Genomic DNA, 11517 nt, shown 5'->3' on the forward strand with positions numbered 1-11517 from the left:
GGCCATTCCCTCGAAGGTGATGGCGGCTTTGGACACAACATCCTGACTGTTTTCTCCCTCCCCACATCCAGCTGGTTGGGACACCCTGGGGCTCTTCCGGAATGTTATTGCCTGACTTTGACCATTTCTCGACACTTCTTTGCTCCTACCCTCATCCAAGCCACCATCCTCTCTCGGCTGGATTATTGCAATAGTTTCCTAATCTCCTAATGGGTCCCGCTGCTTCCTCCCCCAATTCCTGGCATCTGGTTTCCACAGAGCAGCCAAGGTCCCATGTCACCTCAGTGTTGAGGCCTCCCCTGACCACCCTATGTTAAATTGCAGCCCCCTCCTGTTCTCTGGTGTTCTCTTTCCCTACTCCTTTCCCCCCCAGCACCTTCTATCGCAGGTTGCTTACTTAGTAGGGCTGTTAGTTAATGTCTGTCTGTCCCACTGGAACCTAACACTGGGTTTACTGATGTCCCTGAAAGAGAAAAGGATATGTCATCCCCAAATAAGCTGAATTGGGATGTTGATTATTTCAAGTTGAAAACAAGAGAGAAATCGTGGTTTCAGAAAGGGCCAGCTAGCCTGTCTTTTTCTACTTGGAGGAGGGGCCTGGGAACAGGGCTGCCATGACCCAGATTGATAAACTTTAGGAAGTGACCCTTATCTTCCGCTTCTGTCTTTCAGTTTTACAGCCCCTTGTAGCTCCTAGGGACTCCCCTTTACTAGTTTGGAAAGGAATATGGAGAATCCTTAAAGAACTCAAAATAGGCCTTCCATTTGATCCCACAATCCCATTACTAGACATCTACCCAGAAGAAGACATCATTTTATTATAAGGACATTTGCACTAGACTGTTTATTGCAACTCAATTTAGAATCAACAAGATGTGGACTCAACCCAAGTGCCCATCAACCCATGAGTGGATTAATAAATTGTGGTATATGTATACCATAGAATCCTATTCAGCCATAAAAAAGCTGGAGACTTTACATCTTTTGTATTAACCTGGGCAGATATGGAGAACATTCTCTTGTTTAAAGTATCACAAGAATGGAAAACCAAGTACCCAGTGTATTCAATGCTAATACGAAGCCAGCAGATGACTAATACACACTCACACAAGAGAAGAACTCAATTCAATTCAAGCTGGGGGGAAGGGAGAGAGGAGAGGAAGAAGGGGGCTGGGTATGTTCTCACCTAATGGGCACAATGTAAGGGTATGTGGCACACCTCCTTTTTTTGTCACCCTTGGTAGAGTGCCGTGCTGTCACTGCTCACAGCAACCTCAAACTCCTGGGCTCAAGTGATTCTCTTGCCTCAGCCTCCCAAGTAGCTGGGACTACAGGCACCCACCACAACGTCCAGCTATTTTTAGAGACAGAGTCTTGCTCTTGCTCAGGCTGGTCTGAGTCAGGCAGTCCACCTGCCTCAGCATCCCGGACTGCTAGGATTACAGGTGTGAGCCACCACGCCTGGCCCAGACTTCACTCTTAAAGTGGAAACTTGCATATGTGTAAAACTAATAAAATATGCATGCTTTTCTCTTGTTAATCTGCCTTATGTTAGTTCAATTCCTAGACCCCCACCAAGGGTAGGGGCGGAGGTGATCTTGCCCTCCTCTGTATCCCGAAGCATTCAGCACAGGGCCTGGCCTGTATTAAAGGCTCAATGACTATGCGTCGCATGCATGAATGAATGGAGTGCTTATCACTGTGAGGTCTGTGCACAGGTGAGCAATTACTATTATTCCCACTTTGATTACTGTATTTATTATTTTTCATTGCTCGAAGAACATCTTCGCTGGAATGTCCTTCCAGGAACCCAAACCCCAGGCTGCTTGGCCCTGACTTCTGAAACCCTGGGTACCACACATGCCTCCCACGTCCTGGTTTCCCAACCCCTTCTCAGTTGCCTTGAAACTTCTCCCTGTGCCCTGTTCACTGCCCCACACCCTGTTATCATGTCCTTTAACTGGGGAGGACTCTTGTCAGGCTACTCCTCTGTTTAAAGACCTTTGCTGGCCCATGACCTAGTAAACTTCCCACTGGCACAGAAGGACCTGCTCACGCCGGTCCAAATTGGTTTTTCCCTCTACTCCTCCTAGAATCCATGTTTTCCTGCCTCTGTGCTTTGCTCAGGCTGGTCCTTCCACCTGCAGTGTCTCCCTTCATCTCTGCTTGCCCCAGGTCCTACCTGCCCTCGAAGGCCCAGCCTCCAAGTCACTTGCTGCCTCCAGCGCACGCTGTCTCCGTCTTTGGAACCTTTTGTGTGACTTTCTACTCTGGGGGGAACCGGCCCAAAACCGAAGTTTGGAACAAGGCAATTGAAAGCCCCCCCAAACCCCCCTTCCAAAAAAACCCCTCCGGCACCAACAAAAAAAACACCTTCCCCCAAACAAAAAGTAACTAAAAATTCAAGCCCCAAGCAAGGATGCAGAGCAGGCGCACTTCTTAATGTGGCCACAGGATGGCAGCACAGACCGGGTTTCTGCACACTCAGCGCCCGCACCATCAGCGCCGCTTCACGTTTCTCAGCTCTATCAGGTTAAACCAGGTCCTGTGTGCGGGAGGGTCCTTCTAGGGCTGCGGTGGAGACACCCAGGAAAGAACGTCTGGATTCCACCTGGTGTCCCACCCCTCCCCCTTCCCCGTGATCCCTTTCCCACAAACACTCTGTTGGGTAGCCAGGAGCCCTGCGCAGAGTCGGGTTTGAGTACTGGTTCCGCGCTGCGGCCTTTGGCAAGAGTCATCTGTGTACTAGGAAGGGGCCTGTCACAGAGCTGTGACAAATTCGCTAGTGTATATAATATTCATTTCCCTGTCTTCCCCCCCCCCCCCCAGTTTTCCTACAGGCGAAATGATGGCCTGGGCTAATGTCTAAATTCTTTCCCTTTTTGGATTTTATGTGGCCAACGGGTCCTCTTGGGGCCCCAGAGGGCTCTGTTGTCATTTTAAGGCTCATTTGTTATGAGGCAGGACTAGCCCTATCTAGGCAGATGGAAAATACCGAGTTTTAAAAATGATTTTTGCTGTGTGACCTTGGGAAAGTTCCTCTATGTCTCTGGCTGCAGCTGCCCACCAGTCGGGGGGCGGGGAGGGCCGCGCTTCCTGGTGGTGGAAGATTGCTAAGGTCACAGGGCCTGTGAGTTACAAGTGTCCGCTCAGCGTTGGCTGCCACCATCTTCACCGTAGTTGTTACTGAGGTCCCCTTCTGCTCCAATGTCTGACTACTCCAGCTTCGCCCAGAGACCTACTGAGAGAGCGAGGGAGGCATGGGTTAGGGATTCCTAAAACACGTTTGCCAAGGGGAATCGGGGCGGCGGAAGGACAAAGTTGTGGGTGAAGGCTCAGGGACCTGTCCCTGCGGGGATGGGGATGTTGGAGATTGGAAGGTGGGGTGGCGCGGCTGCAGGGCCGTCTTCGCGTCGGGCCCAGCAGAGGCGCCGCGAGCACGCTGGGCCTTGGCCCGGGTTTCCTGAGCTTGTCACTGAGAGACTTGCCTCGGAGAGCGGGGACCTCTGCACGTTGGGGGCTGCGTGGGGGCTAGGGTTAAGCTGGGGGAGCTGTGGGTGTTGTGACCTTCTGTAGTTGCTGGCCAGTGTCCTGTGTGGCCATTGTGGGTTTGCCTGTAATCACCATAGTGAACACTCATCCATTCATTCAACTGCCACTTCTGGGCACCCACCAAGTGTCAGGCGCTGTACTGGAGGTAAAGGGGCAAAAGAGGGGCATGCACCTACAGTCCCGGTGAGAGAGGTCAGCCCAGGGCTCGGGTGCGGGGGGATCTGAGAGGAGAGAATAGGTGAGCCTCTGGCAGGAAGGCAGGAAGGCAAGGGGAGCCCACAACAGCTTGGCAGTGTGAGTGGGGAGTTGAAGAAATGAGAATTACCTGGGGCCATTCCCCTCAAACAATGGTCCAAGGCCAGTGGAATTGAAGCCATGCTGTATACAGGGCTGACAGCAGACACAGTGTCTGTCCATAAGCAAGTTATAAATGTGTGAGAATGTATGTGTGTGGGTGGGTGGGGGAGGCAGATACCAGAGCTGGAACAAGTAATGTCCTGGGGCTTCACTGCCAGCAGAGATGTCTTGCCCCCTCCCTGTGAAGGCAGGTGGACTTCATGGGGCAGGAGGGAACAGGTATGTGACTGGTTTGGGGGAAGTGGAAGCCCAGGTGAGAGCAGTGGGCCTTGGAATGGAGCAGAGGGGCAGGTGGGAGACAGAGGGGTGGGGCAGGACAGGGGAGAGTGGGTGGCAAAGCCTGCTTGGAGCCTCTGAGCCTCAGTTAACTTGGCCAAAGCCACACAGAGGGCAGTAAGGACAGGGGTAGCAAGGAAGAATTGTGAAGACCATCTTGGTTCCGTTATGAGGAGTAGAGTGCTCTGATTGGGGAGGTGATGATGATCCCATATGTCCTGGGCAAATCAGAGAGCAGGACCTGAGGGCGCTAGACCTTTCAGGCCATCTTATCTGATTTCATACTCTTACATATGGGGAAACTGAGGCTCAGAGAAGGGAAGGGAGGGCTCCTCCCCCAAGACAGTTCAGTTCTTGATTGTATATTTTAAGATGCAGAACACTGGGCTCGGCGCCTATAGCTCAACCGGCTAAGGCGCCAGCCATGTACACCTAAGGTGGCGGGTTCGAATCCCCAGCCCAGACCCGCCAAACAACAATGACGGCTGCAACCAAAAAATAGCCAGGCGTTGTGGCGGGCGCCTGTGGTCCCAGCTACTTGGGAGGCAGAGGCAGGAGACTTGCTTGAGCCCAGGAGTTGGAGGTTGCTGTGAGCTGTAATGCCATGGCACTCTACCCAGGGGGACAGCTTGAGGCTCTGTCTCAAAAAAAAAAAAAAAAGATGCAGAACACTGACTGAGAGGAGCTTGTCTGGACATGGTCAGTTTAGTGTCAACCACACCATTGTCACCACCACCATTGTCATCACTGTGTACCTGCTGTGTGCTGAGCACTTCCCAACATCATCCCTCTCACATGCACAGCCCCGGAATCAGCAGGGTTTCTGTCCCTCTTTTACAGAGGAGACAATGAAGGTTCAGAGAGGTTAAATAACAGACCCAAGGCCACACAGCCAGTAAGAGAGTGAGCTGGGATTCACACCCAAAGCCTGGTTTGAGTGCCCTCCTGCCTGGCCTGTGTGATTGCCTTTGCGAGGGAACATCTGGTGAGGCTGTCACAGGGTGAAGGGCTGTCCTGGGGCAGGGAGGCCGCTCCACCTGTGCGTAGCCCACAGAAGCCTGTGGGCAGGGGAGGTGCTGATTTCATGTCCGAATGAACTTTCCAATCCTCAGAGCTGCCCGGCCACAGAATGGGCTCTACGTAGGAGTAGATCGTGCTCTGCCACTTTCTAGAACATGCAGTGGCCCCTGTTGTCCCAGGCGCTTTAACTTTGTGGATTCACCCTGCGTTGGAGGCTCTGCCTGGTTTGGTCCCCTTTTCACTCTGGCCTTCTCTTGTCCCCTCTCCCCATCACCTTTGTGTTCTTGCCACTCAGTCCTTTCAGCAACTTGCTGGGCACACTCCTTGCCTCTGGGACTTTGTGTATGTGGTTCCCCCCCGCCCCCATGTGGCCAGCTCACCCATTCTTTAGGCCTTTGGTGACACCCAATGAGGTCGAGTCACCACATGCGCTGTTCCCCCTAAATCCATCTAGGAGGGTCCTCTAGGAGGGCAGGGACCACACTTTCTTGTTCTCAGGTGTTTCTCCAGCATCTGGCATGGTCCATTGCGTGATGTTCTAGAAGTCTATTGAAAGAATGAAGGTCAGAAAGAATGACAAAAGGACACAGGCCAGATGCACGGGGGCAGGGGCGGTGTAGGTCAGCTGCTGACCTTCAAGCCCCCTCCAGTCACCCTTCAGCTGCAGTTCATGTTCTTTGATCAATTCCCCAGGAACTAGTGATGCAGAGCCACAGTTAGCAAGCATTTAGGCTCCCCATTGGCACTGTCAGATGTTTTCTCACCGATCAATAACAAATCGGGGTGAAGTGAAACTTTTTAGTGGGCAGTAGCTTGGAACCTTCAAGTCCTGCCAAGGATAGTTTGCGCGCTAGTCACTGCCATCTCTGGTGGCACCAGCTAGCTGGCTCTTAGAACCCGGGTGAACTTTTGCTTACCTATCTGGGCTCCTAGCTGCACTTCTCAAACTAGCTGCTAGGTGGAGGCAGATGTTAAGAGTCAGGGCTCAGCACCGCTCGACCAGTCCCAAAGTCTGCTTGCAGGGGGCGCTGCTGCTCCGCCAGGTGAGTGGGTGAGGTCAGTAGGCAGCTGCTGGCCAGGTGCACCTGTATCCATAGGCAGAGGTTGGCCAAGGATGGCTGAGTCCCACCCATCCAGAGTGGGAGGGGGTTGCAGTCTTGGTGCTTAGAGCTCAGTGGTTAGGGCAGTAGGAATGGAGGGCTTTGTGACTTCCTTACTCTTGCTCATTTATACACAAGGCTCTACTTTATAGATTTATAGGCAAACTGTGAAAGGCGATGGGCCTCTGCCACAATCACTCCACTCTGCCCTTGCATTGTGAAACAACCCATGGATGAGTGGGCCTGTCTGTGTTCCAATAAATCTTGATTTGTGGACCCTGAAGTTTAAATTCCATACAATTTTTATGTGTCACAGAATAGCTGTCCCTCAGGATGTGGGGCACTGGTTTCAGGATCTCACTTGGATAGTAAAACCCACAGATGCTCATATCCCTAATGTGAAATGGAGTAGTTTCTGCATATAACCTATGCACGTCCTCCCGTATACTTTAAATCATTTCTAGATTACTTGTAATACCGAATACGATGACAAGGAAAAGAGCCTGCACATGTTCAGGACAGATGCAACTTTTTTGGGAGAGTATTTTCCATCCTTGGTTGGTTGAATCTGCAGATGTGGAGGGCCGACTGTATTGTTCTTTGGATTTTTTTCTTGAGACAGGGTCTTGCTTGGTTGCCCTGGCTACAGTATAGTGGCATCATCATAGCTCGCTATAACCTTGAACTCCTGGGCTCAAATGATCCTCCTGCCTCAGCTTCCCAAGTAGCTGGGACTACAGGCACCACCACCATGTCTGACTAATTTTTCTATTTTTAATAGAGACCGAGTCCCTTTCTTGTTCAGGTGGCTGGTCGCAAACTCCTGGCCTCTAGTGATCCTCCAGCCTTAGCTTCCCAAAGTTCTAGGATTGCAGGTGTGAGCCACCATGCCCAGCCTGTTATTTTGATTTTTTTTTTTTAGACAGAGTCTCACTCTGTGCTCTGGGCATAGTGCTGTGGTGTCATAGTTCACAGGAACCTCAAACTCCTGGGGTCAAGCTACAGGGGCCCACCACAATACCTGGCTAGTTTTTAAATTTTTAGTAGAGATGGGGTCTTGCTCTTGCTCTTGCTCAGGTTATTTCGAACTCCTGAACTCAGGCAATACACCTATCTCAGCCTCCCAGAGTACTAGGATTGCAGGCGTGAGTCACTGTGCCCAGCCTTGCTCTTTTGATTTTTCAACAGGACTAGCTAGGCTCAGTGCCCATAGCTCAGTGGTTAGGGCACCGGCCACATACACTGGAGCTGAAGGGTTCAAACATGGCCTGGGCCTGCTAAACAACAGTGACAACTGCAACCAAAAAATAGCCAGGCGCTGTGGTGGGAGCCTGTAGTCCCAGATACTTGGGAGCTCAAGGCAAAAGAATCACTTAAGCCCAAGAGTGTGAGGTTGTTGTGAGCTGTGACACCATGACACTCTACTGAGAGCGACATCGTGAGACTCTATCTCAAAAAAAAAAAAAAAGGAACTACCTAAAAATGTAAAAATTATTCTAAGCTCTTGGGCCATGTGAAAATAGGCAGGTGACCTTGATTCAGTAAAGTCTCCAATGAGTGCCTGGCATATAGTGGGGGCTCACTTAATGGTAGGTGTTGCCAACCACCTGCCACCACTCAACAGGGTCCATGAGTCCCATCCTCCTCAGCCCTTCTATGGGGTGGGACCTTATCCCTCCAATTTTGGCTGCCCCCCCCCACTTTGTAGAGAATGTTAAGTGAAGGTTAGCTGTCACCTGTCCTCCCGACAGGGTGTCTGCTGCTTTGCCCACCAGCTGGCCTCTGCTCTTGCAGTTGTCCTGTCCCAGTGAATTTCCTGTCCTTGTTATCTCTCAAGATTCAATCTTGTTGGTCTTTTTTTTTGAGATAGAGCCTCAAGCTATCCCCCTGGGTAGAGTGCTGTGGCATCATGACTCACAGCAACCTCCAACTCCTGGGCTCAGGCGAGTCTCCTGCCTCAGCCTCCCAAGTAGCTGGGACCACAGGCGTTGTTGGTCTCTTTTTAAAAAAACTTTATTGAGGTATGAGTTACCTAAAATAAAATTCACCTATTTTAAGTGCAGAGTTCGAGTTTTGCCAAACGCACACACCCAAGGAACCACCACCACAGTCGAGAGAGAGAACACCTCTTCACTCCAAAAACTTCCCTGTGCCTCTTCCCAGTCAGCTTGGACTTAAAAAAAAAATAATTTACTGATCATCAATGCTTGCAATGTGGCAGGTGAGCCTGGACTAGTTTGGGGAACGTGGAGAAGTCGAGGCAGTGGTCACAGAGGGAGACCTTGGGGCTGAGGGAGCCAGGAAGCAGCCCACCTGCCATGGGTGGGAGGCAGAGCTGGGATGTGAATCTAGTCGCCTCCCTTGACCACTCTCCTGCCTGCCTTTCCCCCAGAACCCTTCCCGTGCTGGGGGCCAGTTTGGGCACATCTCATCCAGTCCCCGCTACTCCAAATGTGGCCTGGGACCAGCAGCCTCTCAGGCCACGCCCACAACTGCAATTTCAAAGCTGAGAAGTGCTGTCTCAAGGCGAGGCTGTCTTTTCCTTGTCTCTGCTTGACTGTGCCCTCTGGAGGCAGGGGCTGAGCACTCTAGTGCTCTTGCCCTACAGCCCCCATGAACCAAAGTTGAATTCATAGTTGAAGAGAAGGGCAGGAGGTCAGAACTTTGGGGGTTCAGGTTTAGGTGTTGAGCTGTGTATCTAAGGGGCTGGTGGGGTAGTGAGGCCAGAGAGCAGGACCGGTCTTTCCCCTTGGAGTTTGGAGATCTGGCTCTGCACTCAGTGTGGTCCAATGTGAGAGGGAGTCTGCGTTCATTTGCATGTGTGGCGTATATCTGTGGGGGGCGTGGGATGGCTCTAGGGCTGCAGAGGCGTCCTGGAGCAGGTGGGTGTCAGCGTCCACCCTCCTTGGGCAAGGAGAGGGCCTGCTAGATCCTCCCTGCTCTGGGCAGGTGCTGGGCTGGGCTGTTTCCAACTCCCTGCCTTTGCTCCCCAGGGTCCTCTGTCTGTAATGCCCTCCCCTGCAGTCCCTGTCACAATTCTATGATCTGGGTGCTGGTTGCATGAGTGGGTTCACTCTGAAAATTCATTGAGTTGTATAGTGGTTACGCATGAATCTTCTGTAGATAAATAAAAAGTTGCAAGAAGACCAGTCCTACCTTTCAGAAAGAGTCCTGTGCATGTTCCACCGGTCAGGAGACCTTCCCTGGCACCTCCCTGCCTCCTGCCCACCCTTTGTCGTGAAACCCTGGTGGATTCTGAAGTGTGAATTATATTTACTTACTCTTCTCTCCTGCTGGACTGGGAGCTACCTGAGGCCAGGGCCATGTCCTGTTCATTCCCGGGTCCCCTGGCTTGGAAGCTAGCACAGAGCAGGCACTGAATAGGTGGGTGACTCCTTACTTTCTCTGGTGTGTACCAAGGAGCCACCTGGAAGGACAGCAGCCCAGGGCTAGAAGTGAGCTGAGGGGTGGGGGTGTAATACGGGAGTCCCTGGGTGGGAGTAGGTGTGGGGACTGCTGACATCTGTCCTCAGCATCCTGCCCTCCTCAGAGCTGGCGCCCTGGTCTCTTGCCACTGCTCCCTCTAGCCTGTGGCACTGCCTCTTGTGTGTTCACCTCAACCTTGAGACACTCTGGGTCCCTGCTGAGCCCCTGTTCAGACTTGGGGAGAAGGGCGGCAGAGGCCTGACTTCTCTAGATTCAGCCTTTGTGCTGGGGCCACTCTGGACCTGCCTGATCAGGAGCCCGACTCACCCCTGCCTCCCCTTTGCCCTGCATGTTGTGGCCTCCCTGCCGTTGGAGTTATAGGGACCCATAAAAAGGCACACAGACCCCTCCCCACCATCTGGAGCTTGTCATAGGAGGACGTTGGGCAATTGATTAGCCTTTCTGGCCTCAGTTTCCCTTTTTTGTAAAGTAGGGAGAAATAGTTGTGGCAGCTGTGAGGTCAGACAACTTGGAGGGTGTGGGGGACCTTGGGACAAGGAAACGTGAGGAGCAAAGGGCTGTGGGGGCCGAGGGGATGGTTAGTGAGAGGCCATGCAGGCCTCCCCTTCCGCCGGGCTGGGGTCTGTACTGTGGGGCCGTGCAAGGGGGTGGGGACATTGTTGGGGAGAGCACAGGAGGGTCAGTGCCTGGGCGTTTGCTCAACTTGATCCTAACTGCAGGCCTGTTCCCCACTTACCTTACTTTACCCTCTTGTCAAGGGGGCCCTTGGGTTAGATTGTCTCTCAGGCCCCGTGAGCTCTCAGACTGTCTCAATGCCATGCTTTGTTCGGCCTGTGTAGCATATTATTTTAGTATTTGTTTCCAAATTGTAAATGTCAGAGGCTTCCCATACAAACCCAGAGTTCCAGCTTCCTGAGTGGAAAACGAGAAGCTCCAGCCTCGCTGGGATTCCCCGTGTGCAGGCAGCAAACGCAGCAGCTGCAGGGGAAGGGGCTTCGTATCTCTCTCCCCACCAGCCACACCCTCACAGGCCTTGGAGTGTGTGCCTGCCCGGGCCCCTCTCCTTCTGACCGCCCGAGCCCGAGGCCTGGGGTCCGCCCGTGGCTGGCCATGTGCACAGCAGCTTCATCCTCTTTTGGTTTGGAGGCTGGAGGCTTTGGAGGGCAGGTCTGGACTGGACTGGCACTAGCTCGTGTGCTTCTCCCAGCAGAAAATTAGGATTGGGCATTTCCCGGGGGTGTCTGGAGCCTTGGTCAGGGTCAACAGGCAGTGTCTACAAGTGGAAGGACAGGTCCCCCTGTGACAAGCCCTGCTGCCAGTGTCCCAGCTTGGCCACAAGGCCCTCAGAGCCCAGTCTCCACTGCCTCTTGCCCTGCACCCTCCCAGGATGTTCATCCACCTCATCTTGGTGGCACTGCCTGGCCAAAACTCAGGTCCCTGTCTCTCTTCCTTTCCGTTCAAGCCTCAGCTTCTTCTAAAGCCTTCTCAGCCTGATTAGCCCCATGTGCCCGGTCACGCGCTCCCTGACTGCCTGGCGGGCCTCTGTTCTGCCTTCCTCATTCCCAGCCCAGCTCCGGCCAGTGGGGCTACCACATGCTCTATAGCAGGAAGCCTGAGAGGCAGGGGCTGAGGCTGTGATAGGGACCTGAGAGGCAGGGGGCTGAGGCTGTGATAGGGACCTGAGAGGCAGGGGGCTGAGGCTTTGATAGGGACCTGAGAGGCAGGGGGCTGAGGCTGTGATAGGGACCTGAGAGGCAGGGGGCTG

The sequence above is a fragment of the Otolemur garnettii genome, unplaced genomic scaffold (assembly GCF_000181295.1).
Source record: "Otolemur garnettii isolate 467f Iridium unplaced genomic scaffold, OtoGar3 scaffold00018, whole genome shotgun sequence".
NCBI classification, from domain to species: Eukaryota; Metazoa; Chordata; class Mammalia; order Primates; family Galagidae; genus Otolemur; species Otolemur garnettii.